Source organism: Perognathus longimembris, chromosome 22 (genome assembly GCF_023159225.1).
Source record: "Perognathus longimembris pacificus isolate PPM17 chromosome 22, ASM2315922v1, whole genome shotgun sequence".
NCBI classification, from domain to species: domain Eukaryota; kingdom Metazoa; phylum Chordata; class Mammalia; order Rodentia; family Heteromyidae; genus Perognathus; species Perognathus longimembris.
Window position 1 is genome coordinate 30,082,331 of NC_063182.1, and position 25,418 is coordinate 30,107,748.

General features: G+C 37.1%; 1 long non-coding RNA gene across 1 annotated transcript in view; it reads left to right on the plus strand.

The window, feature by feature from the left end:
• The window catches only part of LOC125339852, a 124,726-nt gene that overhangs the window by 47,227 nt on the left and 52,081 nt on the right, over positions 1–25,418 (plus strand). Inside the window, exon 2 of the long non-coding RNA XR_007208642.1 lies at positions 7,388–7,431. This is a non-coding gene — a long non-coding RNA (uncharacterized LOC125339852). The remainder of the gene's footprint in view (positions 1–7,387; positions 7,432–25,418) is intronic.

Sequence of the window (25,418 nt, forward strand, 5' to 3'; positions counted from 1 at the left end):
ATATTTTTCTTAGGAAGGTTGCTTACTCTTTCAGTCCATCTGTTTCTAGGCTTTGTGAATAAAGAGTAAATGATGAGAGACCCAAAGCCAATATCTATCAACATACTTTTCAATCTCCACTTAGAAAATTCTGCCCATATTTCCTTTCCTTGATTCCAAATGAATGGTTCAACTGTGTTTTGTGGAGAAATTTTGGGGCATAGTAGGTAAAGGTAGCTTCTAATTAATTCACAGATTTCCTGGAAATTTCCTAGAAATCTATGATTTCACAGAAAGGAAAAAAGAGTGAGACCAGAGTGAATGGATGGGCTATGTTCCCTGCCCCGTATGTATGTGAATCTTTAGTCTCTGTAGAAAGTAGGCAGACGGCGTGATTTATTGTCCCTTTCTAGAATCTTATACAATTTGGAGTCTTCTGGAATTTACTTTGAAGTATAACTTTGGTTTATTTCTGTATGAAATTATGTTAGTGGGCTGATGATACTCTTTTAATATCTCTTTATAAAGAATCAGAGAGAAGCAACAATTAGATTCTCAAGCAATGTAAAATTTTAATTTGATAACCACTAAGTGAAAAATATATAATTTCTATCATAAATGCTTTTCTTTAAATTTCTTATAGTCTTGAGAATATACTAAAATAGTTTGATTTAATTTGTTCACTCTTTTGGACACTTTATCTTGTGTTTGATTAATTGATAGTTACTTGCCACTAGGAAAAGCTCCTGAAAACAGAAGTAAATAATGATATTAACTAATTTAGGTTGTAGTTGATTAAATATTAAAGACTTTGAGTCAGCCTAAACTCCTACCATATTTTTAAAATCTTTTGTTGGAATACTTTCAGGATTGTTTTAGAAACAAGTCTAAGCTAAATTATATCAGGTTTTGCTATCATATTTTGGGTGATATAATTTGTTGTTCATAGTTACTTATAATTAAAATACTCTTGCAGTTTTGGACTTTAAAAATGCCTGTGAAACTTTTCCTGCTGTCTTGATCAATATAGGTAGTGCTTTATAAAAATGCATTTTTTCAGATTACAGGTAGTTCAATGTGTTTGGAGAGTGGGGTTATAAAAATGGCTTGAGGAATCTTTTTATTATATTCTTATGCAATAATAAGAATATTTTGTTTTTATCCTTAAGTTCTTGTTGGTGAAATTTGGAAATGTTATATCTGTAGACTTTATGAGCAAGAAATCATAAAATATAACAGATAAAAAAATTACCTTGGCTTTCACTAGACAGCTAGCAATTCAGCTGGAGTCAGTATTCAAAAGAATGCATGGAAGCTATAGGGAAAACACAGGAAAAATGAACACTTTGTCTAGTAATAGGAGACAAACTCAGGTTGTAAACGTCAGTTGTCTGTGCTCAAAACCTGGAACCTGGGTAGCCAGGTTCCTACTCCCTAGTTAGAGTTGGGCTTTTTCTTGTCACTAGTCAACTTAAAATTATTTTTCTCCCACAAAAGGAGTGATCAATACAGTATAATAACTAGGAAGGCCTGTTAGTTTCCTCTTGTTATCTGTAACAAATTACTGCAATGAGGGTGGCTTAAAGAATACAAATGTATTGTCTTCAGCTCTGTTGGCTGTAAATCTGGCAGGAAAAATAATTAAGGAGTCAGCAGGATTGCACATCCTCTCAGAAGGCTCTTGGGGGATCCATTCTCTTTCTCCCCTCCCCTGCCAAGAAGCCACCTGCATTCCTGAAGCTCATGTCCTCCATCCTCTGTCTTCATAGCTAGCAAGTGGAGACAGATTCTGCTGTCATCTCTGTGGTTCCCTGCAGAGAAAGTTATTCTGTTTTAAAGACTTCTGTTATAGATAGAACCCCACTAGATAATCCAATTTCTTTATTTTGAATTAATTAATACTGTTAGTGAAAATTGATGTTAATACTAATCACCTATGCAAAGTCTTCCTGAAAAATTCTAGTATATTTGCAGGTTCTAGTGTATTCACAGATTCACTCGTGGCATCTCTGGGGCCATTATTCTGTCTACTACAAAAAGCTTAGAAAAGGCATAGCCAGTATTACCAACATTAAATTCACCAATCTGACGTTTTCACTAAAAGACACAAATTAAACAAGTGATAGCTCATAAAGAGAACATGAAAGCTCATAAAGAACATAACATTTGACCTAACTCAGTGTATGCGGTCATCCTTGTGGATATTCAAATGCTTCAAAATAATTAATGAAGGAAAATCAGATTAGGAAGAAATGTTTCAGTGACTCAGATGTTTAAAACTCTGAGGTACATCGGTGAGTCTCCTAATGTGACACCATTCTCAGTTTAATATTTTTATTGCGAGGCTTCCATCAGATGAAGTTAATTAAACAAGGCTGATTTGGGACTGGCGGTTTTCTTAGTTAACTCCTTTGTGAATGAGCCTGGGTTGCTTTTGAAACCATGGGGTAATCCCACTGGAGATTCATATGTGAGACCTCCTCACCCTAACTCTTGAATAGCATTGCCCTTCAGTGATCTGGCCCAAAGCCTTCCCGCTACAGGAGCCAGGCAATAAGCCTGGCAGGTGTTCCCTCCAGTTGCCTAGGAAAGGCACACGATATTACCCAAATCGATAACTCTAGATTTGAGGCCAACAGCTGCAAAAATAGATCCTTTTATTGCTCATATCCTGTGTTTATTATGAATTTGAACTCAGTCATGGCATATGTGCCAAACCATACTAGATGTAAGATGATTTACATCTGGACTTCTAACCTTTGCTGATCTACTGCATCACATTAATTTTGGACAGAAAGCCTAAATTACATTTTTCTATGGACCTGTGAAGGAAAGGAAATGGAGAGAAAACTTTCCCAGCTTGCACTTTTCTTTTTACTTTAGCATCTGTCTTAGAATACAGAGGCATTGGAAGCTATTTACTTTGAAAGCAAATAATCATTTGGATTCTGATTTCTTTTGATACCATAGTAGTAGAATAGTGAAGTGACCCAGACCCAAAGAAACATAAACCCTGTGGTGTCTCTCATAGGGAATAGCTAGTACAGGATTAGGCTAGTCATGGTAGAAGATCAAAATACCCAATAGCTACACCCATATGATCACATAAGATGATGCCAAGTGAAATGAACTCCACGTTACGGAAACAAGAGTTCTACCACTGTTGTAATTATTATCAACACGCCATGTGAAAACGTACTTTTTTTTTCTTTTCTCTCTTTCCCTATCTGTTTGTTTGATTGGTTTGTTTAGTTTTGTTTCTCTTGTATTCCCTTCCTGTGGCTGTACCTACACTACACTGTATCTCATCTGAGTACCCTGGATACTGTTTATACAGGTATTAGAACTAGGGAAGGGAGAGGGAATATCAAAATTGAGAGACAAAAGACAAAAAGACAAACCATTCCAAAAGCAATACTTACAAACCCATTTGGTGTAAACCAACTGCACAACTCATGGGGATGGGGGGAAGAGGGAAGGGGGAGGGGGGAAATGAGGGAGGAGGTAACAAGTAGAACAAGAAATGTACTCACTGCCTTACATATGAATCTGTAACCCTTTGACAATAAAGAAAAAAAGACTTCTATTTAAAAGCAAAATCAGGATTGGTTGTCAAAAAATTACTAAAAGAGGTATTTGACAATAAATCAGCAAATTATACAGTTTGACAGTAAAATAGGTATATACCTATGAAAATATTGCAACAAACAAAAATACATATTTATGTGAATTTCTTACTGCCATAGTAACATGAATGTTTTTGTTTACCAATAATATATGCCATTTCAAGTTTGAACACAAACACATAAACACCTTTCCTTAAACATACATTTTTAAGTATATATAGAATAATCAATTTTATACTCATTTTTTATTTCTAATAAATTAGAGTGAAGAGAGATTAAATCTATTTCATTAAAAGCAAAATAAAAAACCCTCATAGAGCAGCTGTCTTCCCTGTGATGGAAGAAGCTGTTTAATCTTTAAATCATTTGAACTGGCTCAGTTGCTTTGTTAATCCTTTTTACTTTGTTAAAAATTATCTTGAAAGTTCATCTTCGAGAGAAATCAGAGAGAAAGGAACTAATGGAAATGAGAGTTTTGAGGCTTTTTGAATCTTACTTGGTCAGTGGGTGGTAGAGGAGATGGAAGGAAACTTCAAAATCAGAAACTTCAAAGGTTGTTGTGATTTCTCACTATTTTGAAAACTAGTTCAGAGTTTTATTTCTTGGGGGAATTTCCAGAAGTGGGAGTAAAGACAAGCTGCAAGGAAGTAATGGAACTGGAAAGTTCGTCTAACTGCTAATCTCTCCACAGTTTACAGATAGAGCTCTATTGCACACTCTGCCCCTTTTTCTCACTGATGTCATGTGCTGGATTTCCTTTATGTATCATGGTTTTCACTGTGCTTCCATCTTTGAAATGGGGGTAAAGTGTGCAGGGGGAAAGAAATAACAATTATTGAAATTGCTTTTAATTTGTATAGTGACTCTGTTTCTGCCAGTTTTGCTATGGAAATGCTATTCTACAATGGAACATTACTTTTAACTCTTCTAAAATAGTGTTATGGGGCAAAGATTGATGAAAACAATGGATACCCTTTCTGCAAGCAAAAATCTTTTGGCCTGCAGCAAATAGGGGTTAACTTAAAGGGAAAGAAGGGTTCACTTAAAGGGAAAAGAAGTGTGTGTGTGTGTGTGTGTGTGTGTGTGTGTGTGTGTGGTATGTGCACGTGCACACACTGTCACCTGTACTTTGTGGAATAGCCAGGTGGGAAAGCTGCTGTTTACTCTCAGCTCTGGGTGACTTTACACAGAGCCTGTGGGAGCATGTCACAGAGCTGCTCCTGGGGGCTTGTTCTCTGTGCCAGTGGTACAGGGAGAAGAGGCAACTGGACACCATCCAGTCATCCTCATGCTGCCAAAGTTTGGGAATGAGCGCACCAACTCAAAATGTTCATACATTAAAACTTTCCAATAGTCCATTTTATGCTGTTATTGCTCAAAAATGCCCCATGTGTCTCGGCAGAGAAAATGACACACAAATGATTTGCCAATTATAATATCAGAATATGGCAAGAGTCAGGTGCCATTATTTTCCTTATCAGAAAAGGTCAATTCTGTTCTCTTCCATCAAAAGCAATCTCAATAATGACTATTGAATGCCGTCACGTGTGTGGTGGTACACTAAGCACAAAGCAGAATTAATCAAAAGACAACCTGACCTTGGATTTCAAGGAGTTTGAGCCAACACCATGAGCATATATGAAGAATAGCACTCTTATCACTGGGGAACAATTATTGTCATATATTTATGTTAATTTTTACCAAGCTGAAAATTTTCTCACTGGAATATGACAGATTCGTTTTATTTTCATTCAAAATAAAGAACATACTCTCCTTAAAACTCAGAATGAAATTTTGTGTTCATCTGATGGCAAACCTATTGTTGTCCTGTTAAACTTTTATACACCTGCCTCTCTTAGTCCCATTTATATGACTGTAGAAGTCACAGATTACTCTCTTTATTCATTCTCAGAACATTTTCTCTTTTTTTATACACAGCTACATATGCTTGTTCACATGCCCACTCACACGCACAGTTGTTATATTTGCATAGTATTATTTTAGTCCATTTTCTCTTTTATTTTCTAAGCTCACTATCACATTTACTTTATGCCACCAACTGCTGTTTATTTTTAACCTTATTTCTTAGTTTTTACGTTTTTAATTTTCTTTTTTTTCTTTTTTTTTTTTTTGGCCAGTCCTGGGCCTTGGACTCAGGGCCTGAGCACTGTCCCTGGCTTCTTCTTGCTCAAGGCTAGCACTCTGCCACTTGAGCCACAGCGCCCCTTCTGGTCGTTTTCTGTATATGTGGTGCTGGGGAATCGAACCAAGAGGTTGCGTAGGAGGCAAGCGCTCTTGCCACTAGGCCATATCCCCAGCTAATTTTTTTTATATTATCTTTACACAGTTGTACAAAGGAGTTGTCATTAAACAAAGCAGTTTATGAACGGTTATATATTGATCAATGTCAAGATTCAGAATTCTCACCCATCCCTCACAACTCATGCCTTCCTTTACTCTTCTTAAGTTTGCAGCATGTTCAGTCGAAGCTTGTCATCGTTCTGCCTCTCTTCTTCTCTTCATTTGTCCACCCTTTTCCTTTTACATCACCCCATGCCTTCTGAGGACCGGCTCCTTGTTGTTTCATTTGGCTAAACTTTGCCTTTCTAAGAAGTTATACTATAAGTTATGTCTTGGATCTGCTATAGATATATTTGGAATGTTACACGTCCATTAGAAAGAATGTTATTGCACCATTTTAAGGAAATGGGAAGACCTGGAAAAAATTACATTAAGTGAAATAAGTCAAGCCCAGAGAGACATGTTTTCCTTTATATGTGGAAGGTAGATTGAGCTTAGAAACTTACAAGTAAATGCATTGTACAATATGCAAGTGTATGCAAATGTATTGACATGTATTCTTTTTTTTTTTTTTTTTTTTGGCCAGCCCTGGGCCTTGGACTCCGGGCCTGAGCACTGTCCCTGGCTTCTTTCCGCTCAAGGCTAGCACTCCGCCACTTGAGCCACAGCGCCGCTTCTGGCCGTTTTCTGTATATGTGGTGCTGGGGAATCGAACCTAGGGCCTCGTGTATCCGAGGCAGGCACTCTTGCCACTAGGCTATATCCCCAGCCCCTGACATGTATTCTTAATAATGAATGTGTTAATAATGTAGTAAGATGTATTAACTGAGTTACAGCCGCACCCTGTTCATGGAGGCCACTAGTTCTCATTGTTCCTCAGGTCAGACCTTTTGCTCAAACAGTTGCCAGGATTTGTTTCTGATTGAGGACAAGATAGGAAAAAGTACAGGACACTGTGAGTAAGAGGAACGGATAAGGTTAAAGAAAAGGGACAAGGTTAAATAAATCAGAGATTTTATGGAGTGAAATGTATTGCTAGATTTACATGCCTCTGCATTAAATGAACAGGTTTTCCTCTTTGACTTACAAAAATCCAAGCTGGAGCCTGGGAATATGGCCTAGTGGCAAGAGTGCTTGTGTCGTATACATGAAGCCCTGGGTTCGATTCCCCAGTACCACATATATAGAAAATGGCCAGAAGTGGTGCTGTGGCTCAAGTGGCAGAGTGCTAGCCTTGAGCAAGAAGAAGCCAGGGACAGTGCTCAGGCCCTGAGTTCAAGCCCAGGACTGGCAAAAACAAAACAAAACAAAACAAAAATGCAAGCTGGAAACCTCACAGCTTTACATTTTAGGACATCATTGCTGCTGCTTCACTGGCTTGCCCATCCTCTGGTCATTATGTATTAATTCTGGGGCCCAAAGTTTAAAAAAGAAGTACCTACAAGCATTGTACTTACAAATGTCCCATTTTTGTTTTCCAGAATGAAACTTAAGTGGAGGGCGTACTTACACCTTCAACCCAGAGGTAATCAACTTGATAGCTATCTAGAATCATCTTCTAACATGTTAGCTCTACGAAGATTTTCCAGTTAGGTTGAATCTCTTTGCTTGTCTTATTATTTGTTGGTTTGTTTTTAGTTCTGGGGCTCACAATCCAGGCCTGACTGCTGTCCCTCAGCTTGGTTTTGCTCAGGGCTAGCACTCTACCACTCGAGCCACAGCGTCACTTCTGGAACTGTTGGTAATTTATTAGAGATAAAAGACTCACAGTCTTTCCTGTTTGCCCTGGTTTTGAACTGCGATCCTCAGATCTCAGCCTCCTGAGTATCTAGGATTACAGGCGTGAGCCACCAGCGCCTGGGTAGGCTGCATCTTTTTTTTGTTTTGTTTTGCCAGTCCTGGGGCTTGGACTCAGGGCCTGAGCACTGTCCCTGGCTTCTTTTGGCTCAAGGCTAGCACTCTGCCACTTGAGCCACAGCGCCACTTCTGGCCATTTTCTGTATATGTGGTGCTGGGGAATCGAACCCAGGGCCTCATGTATATGAGGCAGGCACTCTTGCCACTAGGCCATATCCCCAGCCCATGGCTGCATCATTTTTGAAAAGCTGATTTAGCAGAAACAAAAACTGAAATGTATCTAGACTTAGTAAAATGTTGAAAGTTGAAAACAACTGGTATTTCTGATCAATATGCTTAATTATAATAATGTGCTTTACTGATTTGTTTTATAGTTCATGTGTTTTGGGATGATAGCAGATACCCTACTAACTAGCTACATTAAAGTGTCAGTACTTAAAAGATTTTTCATCTGTTCACTAATATTAAAGAAATGTAGAGTTTAGTGGTCTTATAATTTGGTGTTTGGCAAAAAGAAAATGATCACGCTTGACGACAAGAGTTCATTGAGTCATCCAGAATATTTTAATTTAGGCTTTCTGACACTGGTAATTATTAGATCGCAGTTGTGTTTTTAAAAGATGGTTTACCTTGGGTTGAAGTATTATCCCATTGATGATCTAAATCATGAGCTAACTTGTTAATCCAATAGTTTAACTCAGAAGCCAGTCGATTATATGTAATTACTGTTCGTTATATGCTTTTAATTTCTTGCTAAAAAAATATTGGGCTTGAAAGACCTAAGGAATTGCTTGCTTCTAAGACCTTAGGTTGAAGAGTGGGAAAGATGAGAATACATGGTATGCAAACACACGGATGTAAAGCTTCCTCCCTCTCTCTTTGCTTCCCTTCCTGGCAGAGGGGGCTCAAGGGTAGTTTATGCAGCTTGTCGCCCGGTTTTTCCTCATGCCCCCTCTTACTTTTCACTAGAACTTCAGGTCGACAAAGTGGCCAGTTCTCAGTCCTCCCTTCAGTAACGTTTACTCCTGAAATCACTGTGTTCTGGCTTTCCTGCAGCCTAACTTCTTTTTGTTTTTGTTTTGTTTTTCCTTACCTCTCTTGATGATTCTTCTTCTTGACTGAAAAAACTTGAAGCATCCTAAGGCTCAGCTCTATTTCACATCCCTTAGTAATTAAAATAAGATTCATGGCTCTTGATTCAGCCTGTGCACCGACACTTTGCAAATGCATATTAGTTATCTTAACTTCATAAATTCTGGCAACATATTTTGTTGGCGTATCTAATCGATAACCTTATCATAGTATGTCCTAATCAAACCTGAAATCTTTGCCATCTCAATTATACAAAACATTTTCAACCGGCTCCTGTGAGTATGCACATTTATTCCTATCTTGTACCCATAGGATAATACAATATTTTATTTCATTTCTTGTTTGTTTACTCTGTTTCTTAGTTTCCTCCCAATTTACTGTGAATATATTTTGTATACTCTTAAATAGTCTTTGGTAACCTAGCTTTGGTAACCTAACTTCACTGTACTACAGTTTATTAGCTAATCACTTCTTAGTGAACATTGGATCACTTCCCATGACTTACTATGTCGTGGAAACTGAAAGAAAAAGAATTCCTCATCTTTATAGCTTTATCGCTTCTCACTATGGTAGCCACAGGCCATGTGTACTGTTTTAGCACCTAAATATAGCTAGCTAAAGTGAAGATGTGTTTTCAATGTCAAATACAGCATAAAGTATTTAGTACTTTTTTATTGATTACATGTTTGAAATAATATTTTGGGTATGCTGGGTTAAATAACGTTAAGTTTAGAAATTGGTTTTTCTTTTTTTTTTTGCTGTTTATTTTTTCCACAATTGTTTTTCATTTTTAATTAGTTTATAATAGTTATACAGGGTTTCCATGTTTCTCATTGACGTCAATTGGTTGTACAATGGGGTTTCTTTTTGATATTTCCATATATGAATATTCACCCCCCCAATCACACTCCCTCAAGCCCCTTTACCCCTTCCCAAAACATTCCAACTAGCTTCACTTTCCTATTTTCACACAAGTATCTGAAGTACTTTGACTCTACTTATCCTCCTTCATCTCCCAGTTTTCTATCCACCGCCCACGAATACCTACCATCCTGTCATTCTTCTCTCTTTTTTTTTTGTTCTTTAGTTTTATTTTTTTGTTTTAGTTTATGCTATTTCTTCCAAAGAATTATCACTGTGGGGGTATTTTTTAAAATGTGACTACCAGAAAAATTTAGTATGGGCATGGTTGTGTTATATTTGTTATTCGATAGTGCTATTTTAGTTGTTCAAGTCAATAAACTTGGAGTCATTCACTCTCCCTTACTTCCTCTTGTACTAATATGGTCCTAAAAATATAGCCACTAACTGACCATTTTTACCACCTCTGTGACTCATGTCCTAGACATCATTAGTTCTTGCTTGGATTTTGTCCGCACCACTTTACATTCCTTTCCAGTTTCCATGGCCCAATCTCAATATAGTGTCATGTCTTTCCTTGCCTCAAATTGCTCTAATGGCTTCTCACATAATATTTACAGTAAACAAGTCCTTAGTAACCAATTCCTAAAGAGCTGGTCTCTGTCTACATCTTTGACTTTATTTCTACCCTTTCCCTATCATAGTCAAAACAAGTTTCTCCCGTTCAGCATTTATAGTTTTTCTTATTGCTTTTCTAAAATGCTCTTCTTCCAGATATTTCAGGGTCTAAGCTTTCACCTCCTTCAAGTCTTTGTTTTTCTATAAAACCTTTATGAACACTCTATTTTTAACTATGATCCTGCCCCCTCCTGACTTCCCTCAATATTCCCAGGTTTCCTTTTATGTTTTTCTCATTAAAGCACAAACTAATAATGTACATAGTAGATGATCTGTTTAGTAGCTGAATTTGCTTTCTGTCTTCCCCACCAGATGTAAATTCTAGGAGATAAAGAAGCTTTACTTTTGTCTCACTGCTTTGTTTTCAGCTCTGAGAAGTTTTAGCATGTCATCAGTGACAAATGACTATTCACAATTAATAATTTATATTAAAATTAAAATTTTATTAACAACAAACATTTACCATATTGTTATAATTATTTCATTAATCAATATTGATAAATTAATAAACCATAATTTTTTGAGAATTAAAGGAAAGGATGTTTGGGAAAACAAGATGACTGTTGTTTCCTACATTGAAATTAGCTACAAGGAGGTTCAGACTGATGGTCATCGTGAGTATTTACTAGAGAGGGGCTTAAATTGTAGACAAGGGATATATTTGACTTAGTAAAAAAATAAGGAGGCAAATGAATTCCTTAACATTATAAAAATTAAACTTATTTTCAACCTGGTACATGAAGCACAGACATTATGCATATTAGCGGGGTGACCTGTGGTGTTTTGATAGATATATGCAATTTATCATTAAATTGGTTGAGTGTGTCTTGCTCTGAAAGTACTTATTATCCATTTCATTATACTAAAGACTTCCAATGGCCTTTCTTGTAGTGTTTTCTTCTAGTGTTGTCTGTATTCAGCCAGGAACACCCTCTTGCTGCTGTTTACCCATGCTTTGGCCCCTTTGATACAACTTTCCTCATTCTTCTCCTTCCCACTACACATCCTCTCTGACCACCACTCCACTCTTAACTTAAATGAGACATATAGTACTAGCTTTTCTGTGATAGATCATGGACTGCCCAGAAACAAGACCAACTTCATGGATGGTGAAATCATCCCTTGATGACAGTTGAGAACTTGCTAGTCAGGAAGGTGAGAGAAAGATAATGTGCAAAGTGTGAAGCTACTTGGCAGCTGTTGGCATGTGGGAAAAGAGGGCCAAGTAGTTGAAGTTGACTTTGCTCTGAGCTGTAGTGACAAGAGAAGATGAGGAATAGAAACTAGGAAGTTGTTGATATCTTCCTTGGACTGTTGTTGATTAAAGAGTTGTACCCCGAGTTCCTGAAATGTTTTCAGGTGTGTTTCAGCTCTCTTGAGTTGTGAATGTAAACTCAGAGGCTTGCTGTTTCTGAATTCATGCTATGAAATTGTTCTCAGAAAGACAGAAGAAAGGAGACACTGTTTAGTACTAGTATTTGCCAATGGAAATCTAATGAAATGAGCTTTACATTTACATATGACAGAAACATCAAATAGCTCTAGGTCCACACCAAAATATAATTGAGATTACTGGTGAGAGAATTCCTAGTGTAGACATTCACTTGTTGCTAAGTGGAAATTCTGGGAATTACAGGCTTAGTGCAGTCCATTGGCAAACGAAGTCAGGTAATGCACTTCAGATATTTTGGCATAGAATTTTATTCTTTGACATCATCTAGTCTTGAAACCTAAAGCCTGTCCTGCCTTTGCCCTCTTAAGAGCTTTTTTTGTAATTGTATGGAGGGACTTTGAAGACAGGTTTTTGAGTGCTTGACCAGTGCTTATGAATATATTTGATTACCTTATCATTTTCTTCTGGTTCTTTAATTTTTAGACTCAAATAACTGACAATACTATCAATTTCTCTCTCCTGTTGCCTTTGGATCTTCTTTAAAATTATGACTATATAAGAGGTAGCTTGGTATGGAGTTATTCATGTAACACTTAAGTTGCAAAGAAAATTCACTAAAATTAATTGCAAATTAAACTAAACTCTTTACAGAAATAAAGATTATGAAAGATATGTTGAGTGTTATTGTCAAAAGCCCAAAACTCCCTGCCTTTGTATCTATTCTTGTGAGGGTGGAAGAGACAAATAATAAATAAGTAATTGCAATTTATTGATGATTAGAGGATTATTACCTCCAAGCAGGAAAACAAAGCAGGAAGTGGATGTGGGGGAAAGATAGGATGTCTGTGGTTGAGACTTGCAATTTTAGTTTGGGAGGTCAGAGAATGATTTACTAAGGTTACAGCTGTAAGAAGGCCTAGGGAGATTATGGAGTAAAAAATAATCGTGTACTGTTTGTTTGTTTTTCTTTTTTGGTTGGTTGTGGTGCTTGAACTCATGGCCTGGTTCTGTCCCTGAGCTCTTTTTGCTCAAGTCTAGTGCTCTATTATGGTTCCTCAAAAGGCTAAACATAGAGATTCCCTATGACCCAACAACCCCACTTTTGGGCGTCTACCCAAAAGATTACCAGCAAGACCACACTAAAGCCACCAGCACAACTATTTTCATCGCAGCACAATTTGTCATCACTAAAATATGGAACCGGGCTGGGGATATGGCCTAGTGGCAAGAGTGCTTGCCGCGTATACATGAGGCCCTGGGTTCGATTCCCCAGCACCACATATACAGAAAACGGCCAGAAGTGGCGCTGTGGCTCAAGTGGCAGAGTGCTAGCTTTGAGCAAAAAGAAGCCAGGGACAGTGCTTAGTCCCTGAGTTCAAGCCCCAGGACTGGCCAAAAAAAATAACAAAAAAAAATATGGAACCAACCCAGATGCCCCTCAGTAGATGAGTGGATCAAGAAAATGTGGTACATATACACAATGGAATTCTATCAGAAAGAATGACATTACCCCAGTCATAAGGAAATGGAAGGACTTGGAAAAAAATCATATTAAGTGAAATGAGCCAGACCCAAAAGAACATAGACTCCATTCCTCATTGGGAATAATTAGTACATGTCTAGGATAGTCCTAGCAGAAGATCACAATAGCTCAATAGCTATGGCCATATGAATACTTAAGATGAGGCTAAGCAAAATGAACTCCAAGTTCTGGAAACAAGTGGTTTATAATTGTTATTTTCAACAAAACATGTGAAATTATGCCTTTTTCTTTTGTCTTTCTTCCCCATGGTTTTACCCCTGATGTCACTGTAGCTGATTTTGGTACCCTGGATATTCCATATATGTGTATTGGAACTAGGGAAGGGAAGGGGAATATAAAAATGGAGAGACAAAGGATAAAAGACAAACCAATGCAATAGCAATACTTACAAAACGATATGCTGCAACCAACTGAACAACTCATGGAGGGAGGGAAGTGGAGAGGGGAAAAGCAGGGGGAAAATGAAGGAGGAAGCAACAAGTTTGATAAGAAATGCACTCATTGCCTTACCTATGAAGCTGTAACCCCTTTGTTCATCACTTTGACAATAAAGAAATAAATAAATTTAAAAAATAAGCATACTGATCGCTTTAAGAAGAGTATAGAGTCATGAGGGAAAGCAAGGGCACCAGGCCCTGAGGCAGATGTGTGTCAGATGTGTTTGGGTAACAAAACGGATCAACTCCTCTTGTGTGTGAATAATAGGATTAAAAATAGCCACAAAGAAGGGCAAATAAGTAATGAGGATGAGGATGGGCAAGGACCATGGAGTTCTGGTGAGAGCTGAAGCCACTGGGAAGCTTCGAACACAAAAGCAGCATGATTGAACTTGCCTTTCACAAGATTCACATTGTCCATGAATCTGAGATGAGACTGGAGGATAGGGGATCAGTTGGGAAGAACTGTCATCATTTTGGTCTGTTGTGTGAGTGGGCAGGGCGGAAGTAAACAGGATTTGCCAACAGATTAAATATGCATATGTAAGGAAGCCAGGAGTAAAGGGAACAGAAGTTCCTGGTCTGAAAAGCCGGCAGGGTAGAATGTGTGTATATAGCAGATTATAAATCCCATGGTGATATTTCCTCGTTTGTTTTTTGTCTTTTCTTTTTTTGGTACTGGGGATCAAACCCAGGAATGTTGCACTTGCTGGCCAAGCACTTTGCCACTGAGCAACATCCCAACCCTCTTCATTCTTCTTCATGTTGGTTTTGGTAGGATTGGGCCATTGGTTTTTGTATTTCCAAGGGTTGTGAATGTCAAAAACTTTTTACTTTGTTATCACTCCGCTATTCTTGGTAGTCTTTCTCAATTTGAGATTTCTTTTTCTCTCTCAATGTACAGAATCTATTATTTTCCAAAACTTGTACCCATTATTGACATGAATTGTGACTTCTTCCTCATTACATTATGTAATTGGACTATTGCAATTATAAACCTAGAGTCACTCACATTTATTCATATATAGGGAAAAGACTTTAATTTAGCAACATAACAAAGAATATAGTGGATTATGTTCTCCAAAGTTTGCAACTTGAACTAATAAGTAACTTATATAGAAAAAAAACTTATATAAAAGTAATGATGATTTGTTAGACTTAGAAAAAGACAAATGGGGCTTCTAGTCTTACAAGAATTTAGAGCTCAAAAAGAAAAATGGTCATGTTGGTCATTGGCAAGGCTTATTGTCAGGCCTAGTCACCTTTGAGAGTTTTGATCAGGTAGCAATAATTGGGAACCAAAATTCAAATAATTAAAAACAAAAAAGCCAGGAACCAGTGGTTCATGCCTGTAATCCTAGCTGCTCAGAAGAGTAATATCTGAGGATCACAGTTCCAAAGCCAGCTGGTCAGAAAAGTCCATGTGATTCTTATCTTCAGTTAACTACAAAAAAAAACTGGAAGTATGGCTGTGACTTAAGTGGTCAATTACCGGCTGGGAATATGGCCTAGTGGCAAGAGGGCTTGTCTCGTATACATAAAGCCCTACGTTTGATTCCTCAGCACCACATATATAGAAAAGGCCAGAAGTGGCTCTGTGGCTCAAGTTGGCAGAGTGCTAGCCTTGAGCAGACAAAAAAGAAGCCAGGGACAGTGCTCAGGCCCTGAGTTCAAGCCCCAGGACTGGCAAAAAACAAAAACAAAAAGTGGTCAATTACCAGCCTTGAGCGAAAAAACTAAGAGGCAATGCCCAGCACCTGAATTCAAGCCCCCAATGTCAGCATAAATACATACATACACATACATATGTAAATAAATTTAATAAGTAATCTATAGAGTTCTTATACTTTGTCCAGTAAACTTATGGTAGCATTTGACCTTTTAGATCATTATCACAAGAAACAAGTAGACCTTTTTACGATGCTTCTTTATGAACATCGCTGTCTCTAATATATCCTTCCCTTTGCTTCATTTGTCCCAGAGAAAGCCAATATTTTCATCCAAAAGTCTGCTAAAATCCCAGATCATTTGTTCCCTCCTTTCTGACACAAATTGTGGAAAAATCATTCAAGGCATGTACAGTCATTTTGTTGTCCTTTTTAAATTGTTATTTATGAGGTTGGACCAACTGCTAGAACTAGGGTTCCTTTATTACACTGGCCATTTGGTCATCTTTATGCTCTACTATATACACATACAACCTCTAATATTTATTGGACAAACCAGTTCTTATTTTATCCATCCATCCTCAATATTTGTGTTTACTGGTTCTACTTCTCAAACTTCACAACACTTGAATCTGTGGAGGTGGGTATGAATTTCTAAACCTAAACTCCATTCTGTGATGAAAATATATGGGGCTAGTGAGAAGATGAAATAAATCATTTGATTGGGAAAACACAAAATAGAAAAATAAGGGGAGCTCTTTCTCCTACATAGCTGAACTTCGCCTGAGTGGGAATTCCTACAGAGTGGAAGTGTAAGTCTTCAGTTACATCTGTGGTCTCTTGTTTTCCATGCATTTACTGAAGAAGAAAGACTAATTCTAGAATATACTAGCTTGTGAGAATAATTAGAAAAAGAAAAAGAAAACAGAACAGGCACAACATAATATCATGCATGAAAAAACACATGCTGCAACATTTGAAAAGTGCTAAAATTCATTTAAACTAAATAAAATCTTACATTTGCTATGAAAGTTGAAATGTAATAGATATAAAATAATGTAAATTTATATATTTATAAAACTTCTTATTGAATTTTATTAGGATAAATAATAAAAAATAAATAATAAACCAAAATAATTTGGATAGTGTTTACTTGTTCATATAGTCATCTCTTCACTTTTGCTCTTATTTTCTTTTCTTTTCTTTTTTCTTTTTTTTTTTTTGGCCAGTCCTGGGCCTTGGACTCAGGGCCTGAGCACTGTCCCTGGCTTCTTCCCGCTCAAGGCTAGCACTCTGCCACCTGAGCCACAGTGCCCCTTCTGGCCGTTTTCCATATATGTGGTGCTGGGGAATCGAACCAAGAGCTTCATGTGTAGGAGGCAAGCACTCTTGCCACTAGGCCATATTCCCAGCCCTCTTATTTTCATTTTTGACAGTACTAGAGTTTAAACTCAGGTAGGTTGAAGTTCTTCTACTTGAGTCATGTTTCCAGCCATTTATTTTTTATTTACTTGAATAAGGGTATTTATTTACTTTGAATAAGGGTATCCAATTTATGCCAGGGCAGGCTTGCAGCAAAGTCCTCCTATTTATGCTTCACACAGGAGTAAGAAGATAGGTGTGCATCACCATGGACAGATTTTTATTGGTTGAAATGAGATCTCAAAGATTACTTATTTTTTGCCCACCCTGGCCTCAGACTGTATTCTTTCTGATTTCTGCCTCCTGAATAAGTACAATTACCAGCTTGAACCTGAGCACTGGGCCTTCTGTGCTACTTATGTAACAATTTCATATGCATTAGGATTGCTTTAGAGAAGAGACACTATAGTAAATGGAAATATTTTTGAAAGGATATTAATACCATCACTGATTTTGTTCTTAGTTAACAGTGTTCATTCCCTCCCTCCTTCCCTCCCTCCCTCCCTTCTTCCCTCCCTCCCTCCCTCCCTCCCTTCTTCCCTCCCTCCCTTCCTTCCTCCCTCCCTCATCTCCCTCCCTCTCTTCCTTTCTTTCTTTTTTGACTAGTACTATATATAGAAACTTCTACATTCATTTATGAAAGAAAGGATGTGTTATGTCTCTTGTACTCTGTGAAAATATGCAGCTCTGGCAGTTACACTGGATGGTTTTGCTATCGTAATTAAAACACAGATGGAGCTCATTTCTTTCCCAAGTGTTTGATTGGCAGACACTCTGTGATCAACACTCCTCTCTGCTGAACACATCAGCACCATCTGTCTTCAGTCTGCTCAGAGAGGGTGGCCATGGTGGAATTTCCATAGCCTCACATGAACCAGCCTGAGTATACTTTTTTCCTCTTGTTAAAACTATCAAATGATTTGTGAAAAAGAACATCATTTATAAAGATTTTCATGACAGTTGATTTGCAATCCAATGGAATATGCATTCACTAGTGTGCTTTCTAAAAACAAGATCTATCACTTCCTTTTTCTGATCAAAATATTTAGCGCACAACAGAAAGTCACTGTATCTTGGAAAGTGAACGTTTCTGGGTAAATTGAGTTAATGAGTGTTTTGGTTTGGTGAAGTTGTCAGATGGGATTCCAAATCAGAGCCCTGTGGTTTGAAGCATTGGTGTACATTATCAATGACAACTGTTTAATATGCTCACCCTAACATTAAAATACTTCCAAAGAGTATGCTAATTGAAATTTGTAACAGTTATAAGAAGATTATGAGAAGTGGCATTTCATTATTAGGATGTCAGGATGAAAATGGGCAAAAACTTACATTCATACAATTTTGATGCTGACCAGTAAATGAAGAGGGATTACTTTTTAGAATGAAAACATTTTAGACATTGATAACTTTGAAACAATAACTTTATGAAGAAGAACAAAAATTAATCTTCTGGAAACACTTTCAAATGTATAGGATTTGTACAAACATGCTATCTCAACTTGTGAGAAATACCCATACATTTTGCATAATAATATAGAACTTGTAGACATAGTTACATGATGGAAAACTGTCTTGAGTTCCCCCTTCCCTACCCTAATTACTAAATAATTATGTTTGACAAGGTGAAAAGCATTTGTTGCACTTATTATTGACATGATAAAAACTTTATAATACTTACAAAGGAAAATGAACAAATAAGATGTTAGAACAAAGAATAAAGGAATTCAATTTAAAAACATTGTAAAGATCCATGGAATACATTCGTTCATTGCTTCAGATGGCTGTGGAAACTCACACCAAAGGGTGCGGCTGTCTTGCACTTAGGCAAGAATCTGAAGATTAGTTTCTTGGAGTCAATCACCTCATAGTTGGAATGAAAAATCAGATAATTCTTCAAAATGATCCAACAGAAAAGAAGAAAACAATCAGATGGATAGAGATGTATCATCTTCTATTCCCAGAATCCTTTAAAAATAAACTCTACATTTGTATCTTGTATTGTTGAACATATAATCACATCTGTTCAAGCTTGGAAATTTTCAAGGTAAGGATTGGGGACAGCAAGGGAAGAAAAATCATTTTACCTTATTTAAAGCATTTAAATTTATGTAACAAACGCTATGCTGAAGAATCTACATTCTCATATATGGAAAGATGTGAGTAAAGTTTATTTAAAAACTGGTATAACTATTATAAGCAAAGTGGAAGTTTCGAGAAAGAAAAGACTTCCCAAACTAACACCTTGACATTCATTCTTGTTAGGCTAATAAGCTTTATATTGTGATGATATTTATTAAATGGCTTACATTTACAACACCCATTTTATTATGATGTGTATGATCTAGGTCTTCAAAGAGCTGGACTAGCTATCATTTGGTGGATGACAAGTGGACACTTTTCTAAGTACTTTCTTATTTTACTTTCATAGAAATAGTATAAGGAAGATACTATTATTACCGTATTTTGCAAATAAGGAAAAAGCCTCACAGAACTCAAGTACTGCAGCAGAGGACTGTGAAAGAGCGGGCTGACAGGCTCCACAGAACTGGAGGTGATGGCCATTAAAACAGACCTAGTTCCTCACATGCAATGAAGGTGAAGAGTTAAGGCCCTGGTCCTGCTCCATCACGCTCCAAGGGATGGACCACAGAGGAGGCTGAGGCAATGTCTTTAGGATGAACAAATAAGCTAACGGAGGACCAAACACTGTTGGGAGAGGCCAGCTGCACCCACCCCATCACGGCTGTCACCTTTGCCTACACACTCGGCAGGGATTCCTCTACCTCATCAGAGCTCATGAACTCACCCGCCTGGGTCCTGTCTCATGCACTGAGGTGCAACTGAGGGAGAGAGGGAGACAATATTATGCCCTCCCCTCCCCCAGTGAAAAGAGCCTTCTGAGCAGCTAGACGAGTATCAAACGGACTGAGGAAGAGAGAATCCTATCTTCAACCGCAATTGTAGCGTGTGTCCTTCCCTAAGAGATCTTTGCCCTTGATGTTAGGCCAAGTCTCCCCCTTCCTTTTCTAGTTCTAATATCGCATTATAATGATGCACATTTCATCCTGTATGCATATGAACTGAAAAAAAACAAAAGGAAAAGAAAGAAAAATAAGATAAAGGTGTGTGTGTGTGTGTGTGTGTGTGTGTGTGTGTGTGTGTGTGTGTGTGTGAAGTATCTCAAGTCAATGAAGGAGTTCCAGAAGTGAGAAACTCCAGATAAAGACTAAGGGTTCAAGAGAAGTTTTTATATTAGGAAGATAGGGAAGGAAGATGTTAAATAAATCCTAGCTATCCCAGTTGCAAACCCTGCAGTTTGTATTTAATAACATGCTGGTTAACTTCTTTAACTATGATTTTCTCTGGAAATGTTTCAGACACTTTGAAGGCTTTTCTTCCTTTTTAAAAAAAAGTTGCTTTGCTGTTAAAATCTGGCAGTTATGTGTGAAATCGATTAGCCTAGATATTCCTGGCACACAGTTAACATTCAGTAAGTGCTGGTTACGTAGAACACTGAGTTTGTGACTCAGTATGATAGTAGTTTTCTGTTTCATTGAAGTACTATTCACCTAATCTACCCTGTCTGCATAGAGACATACTCGATTGCTATTAGTTTTCTTTTTGCCTTATTTTCACTTTAAAATTCTTATAATCCTAAACGATTATGTCACTGCCTCCTTTGAGACTGGTGTCAACCAATTTATCCACATGTGCAAATAGCAAATGAGCTGTGATACTAATTGTCTGATTTTGAAGACAGAGAGTAGTGATGAATGATTGGCTGTTAGATGCCCCGAGATTTAGGAGATAATCATATTGAAAAATGCATTATACTAAAACTTCTTGTATTCAACAAAAAAGAAAAAAATTGAGTAAAGGCATTATGGGAAAGGAGGTGGAAAAATTTCAGTTTGCAGAGGCTCTGTTGTACATAGAAAAAAGCATAAGAGCAAGGAGAGGAGCAGTGTCTGCCTGCTCTTGTTCTTCCTTCCCTACGTTCTGCATCATCCCAGGGCCATCAACAGTTAGCTTAGCCAGACTTTTCTGCTTGGTTTGATTTAGGGTCATGTTGCTCTAGTGTGGTTCATTTTGTCATCTCCTCACTTTCACTCCCTGCATTGTTGAAGTCCATGCTCACTGGTACTTGATTCTAAACACCAAAAAGAAAAAAACAAAACAAAACACATATCTGAGAAACTGAAACACAAAAGTGAAATAAGACAAAATAAAAGGAAAGCTATTCTTCCTTTTCTTTTAAAAAAAGGAAAACTACCTTAACCTAATTACTATTGTGAAAAACAAAAATACCTTAAAAATTACTTCTCTTGTGTTTGTTAAGTCTTGTCACCAAAGCCAAGAGTTATAAGCCTATCAAAAGTTGTTACAGAAGATGTTAAAATCACAATGTTGATTTAGAAATTGGAAATAGTCATTAGGTGATTTAAAAGACTTATTAAACTTCAAGCAAATTAAACCTAAGTGAAAATTGATGGTATATTATAATACTCTGCTTTTTTAAAACCAAAACTTAAAGTTTTCTGTAGTGTATTTTGCTTTCAGTGACCATGATATGGAAGCTGAGTGTGGGAAATAATTAAATGTGAAAGGCTGAGCAACTGTGTGATTGAAGTTTCCCTGCATCTGTGCCTTGATTCCTGAAAGACACACTGGAACAGATGCCATAGTATAATCAGGGTGAGCAATTAAAACAAGTATTCTCAGAGCAGACTTAATTAGGAGTTAGACTTGTGGAGACTCCTGTACCTCATGGGGCCATTTCTAAGTGTAGCATCAACAAAGAAACTCAAACAGGACAGGGAATCAAGCTGCAAACTATGGTAATCCTGAGTTTAAGTTGAATGTCAACCTTATGATACTTGTTTAGCGGGTAGTTTTGTTTAATACTACTTTTGAACTCAAGGCATCATGAATGCAAAGCATGCATTCTCCTCCTGAGTTACAACCGCCAGTCCTGTAGTTTAACTTTCTATAGACTATTCTCATTTATACTTCATAAAGCAAAGTCTGACCTTACCACAGTCAAGTCACAGCAAATCAATGAACTGATCTTAAATAGATAGCAGCCATGAAAAAATACACTAGGCCTGCCCCCTTCTCTACACAGGAAAAAAAAAACAACACTCAAGCTTTTAAATTTTAATTTTATCGTTATGTGTTTCTCTTTTATTAGATATTTATTTAGAATATTTTTATTGCACTATGGATAGGAGCATTAGGAACGGAAGCATGACATTTGGTTCATTAAAAACTTACAAAACCAGCAGATGGTATAGAGAAACAACATTGGAGATATTCCTTGATTCTTAATTCAAAACCAAACTTGATGCTTCAGGTCAGAAATGGTGCTGAGATAAAGACTGTTGTTCATGAATATTTAAGAGAAGAGACAAGTGTTCATGAGCATAGTATGTGAGACCAAACCTTTCTCCTGTGAGAAGGAAGACAGCTCTATAATATTAAAAGCCATGGTAATTATACATATAATTTCAATAAATCTGTGATGAACAGAATTTTGTGATGAATCTATGCAAAATTTTGTCAATGGATTGCTTTATCTTAGTCATTTTCAGTGCAAGTAGAAGTTGTCATTTGTAATCATCACTGGGATAAATATTCATTTTGTATTTAACTTCCTCACACCAAATATATAATTGCCAAGTTTTTGTCTTTAAATATTTTCCCAACACTTACAATATATCTGATAGTGATTAAAAAGCTGTGTGTAATTAATTGGTACCATGTATAACTGTGATCACTGGCATCTGGTTACTTTTCCTGCTTCTGAAATTACTGTCTTTTGTTATAGCCGTTCTATTTGTGGAAGTTTTTATGCTTCCTTCTCGGTACATGCTAATATTTTTTTTTCTGCTCGGTGAGGAAAAAAATAGGCTTTCGAAGCAATGTTAAATACAGGTGGCAGTGTATATTAATTAATTTTATGAGGGTAGAAGTAAATTAGTAAAATTCACGAGTTTATCCTCTTTTTTAAAAAATAAAGAATGTAAATTTTTTACAGTAAGAATTCTTTTCTGGTATGGATGTGGTATGTTATATTCTTCAGTTCAAGTGCTGGAAGCCTGCCTTATTTCCCTCCCTCCCTCCCTCCCTCCTTTCCTTTGCTTTCAAGGATTTACTTTAGCATAATAGCATAAAGTTGAGGGAAGTAGCAAAAAGGAGAACTATTTCCTGCTACCCATGAGGTGAAAGTGAATACTAACTAGGTGCTTTAAGCTTCTTCCCAGCTATCCACATTGAGATGTGAGACATTTAAAAGGCGAAGTCTGTTGGAAGTTATGTCATCTCAAGAGGCTCTAGGAAGTGATATATGTTATTCTTAAAGGAACCAGGCTAGTTCCTTCTGGGTCCCATTATAAAAAGAAGAGCAAGCCTAGCTCCTGAATTTCTGGCTTCCTATACTGCCACTTGCATGTCCTTTTCCTTGTGCTACCCTACCTGCCACAATGTTGTGGTCCAGCCAGAAGGACCAAAGAGGCCAAATCAGTGAAGCCCCCAAATAGGAGCTAAATGTACCTCTTTCTCCATGTATTTCCCAGCTTACGGTATATTGTTACAGCTACAGATTCATTCTGTGTACAAATTTTTGTGTTACAATGAACATTGTTACAATGATATTGGTGTTAGACCTCAACTTGTTGTCTAGGTGGCAAAATAAGTTTCAGGCAATACTAGAAGATGGTAAAATGGTCAGGTAGAGAAAATAGCCCACCGCCGATGCACCGAATGGTGGCAGCCCTGTCTGTGCTGGTTTCTGAGGATCTAAATGATTCAACAGCTCAGCTGTTATAATAACCCTGCACACTCGTGACCTAACATCTTAGCCTTTTATATAAGTTATCAGAAAAAAAGAAGCGTTCTGTTTTAACTCTTTGCTGGATGAATGAAGAGGTAGTCAAAGGTTCTATTTCAAAAAATCAAGCATTTTGTTTCACAACTACTAAAGAAAAATACTTCATAAAGGATTTCCCAAAATACAGATGGTCCTAGGTTTTGTACTACTGCTGCTTTTTCCTTAACATTTCTTGTTAGTATAAACATTAGTTTGGGGTGAGGTAAATATTATTCAAGTCAAGTATATTAATAGTTCAGGAGAATAAATTAAATTAAATATCGATAATTCAGCAGAATAGAATGAAAGGTATTTTAATAGGAACCTGGTCATTCAGTGTTTGACTGTAATGATCAGCTGTCAAATGCCAGATATAAATGTGGGTGTGCTGCCGTGGAAAGCTCACTTAATGTGGAGAAAGAAAACCAGGGCCAGGTCTGAACTTCAGGAGTGTTCATGGTGTGAATTTGATTCCCATAGAACCCCTTGAGTCCACATTTTGATGTAAGTAATGAAACATATATGAAAATAATTCTTCTTTCTCTAGTTAGAGTTTTATGAGAAAAAATTAAGATGGTGTTTAAAATTGTGTGTTATATAAATTCTTGATGTTATTTCTAATTTTACCATTTCTTGGATTTATTAAGTTTGGATAAGTTATTTAACACAGGAAAATATTATTTTTCATGCATAAATAAATTGAGGCTGAAAATATGGTGTTTGCAAACAATTAGACTGTAAGAGCTCAATAAGTATTAGTTACTCTTATTATTCGTAAGTCTTTACAAATGTGATTGTGTCATCTGGAGATTTAAAATGACATAACAAAATTGAAAATGTCAACAGTTTTTAAAGTCTTTTTAAAGTCTTTCTACTTGGAAACTTGCTTTTACACAGGTTTTTCAACAAATAAAAGTGGCCTTTGTCAGGTACTGATGGCTTACATTTGTAATCCTAGCTATTCAGGAAGTTAGAGGTTTGAAACCAGCTCAGGCGAAAATGTCCATGAAACTCTTATTCCAAGTAACCAGCAAAAACCCAGAATTGAGTAGTAGAGACAGAGACTGGAGGCGGGGGGGCAGTTTGGAGTTCAAGCTCCAGTATAGGCATTCACGTGCTCAGAGAGAGAGAGAGAGAGAGAGAGAGAGAGAGAGAGAGAGAGAGAGAGAGAGAGAGAGAGAGAGAGACAGAGACAGACAGACAGAGACAGAGAGGGAGAGAGAGACAGAGAGAAAGAGACAGAGAGACAGAGCTTTTAGTTTAGGTATTTTTGCAGAGTGAGTTGTTTTCTCTTTAAACAGAATATACCCCCTTGTATGTAACTATTTGACATTCTCATATAGGGGACATAAGGAGGAGTGGATATCAAGATTCTTTCCTTGCTTAGTTTGCTAGAGTTAATAACAAGTTAACAATGAATGTGTTTGTTTGTGGTTTGGTATAAAACAAGAGAAGCTTATATGACTCATTGATACATGGTAGAATTTCTTTTTTAATTTAAGAGGAAAATAAATACACTTAAGGGCACCATGACTGTGGGCTCTCTAGAGAACATATTTGAGATGTAGCAGAGATTGCAGAATCAATTTAGAGAGGCCGCCACAAACCTGTCATTAGGTGATGAGATTAGTGCTCTGTGGGGACTGCCATCCGTAAGGTGACACATTTGTTCCTAAATGTTGTAGCTAGTA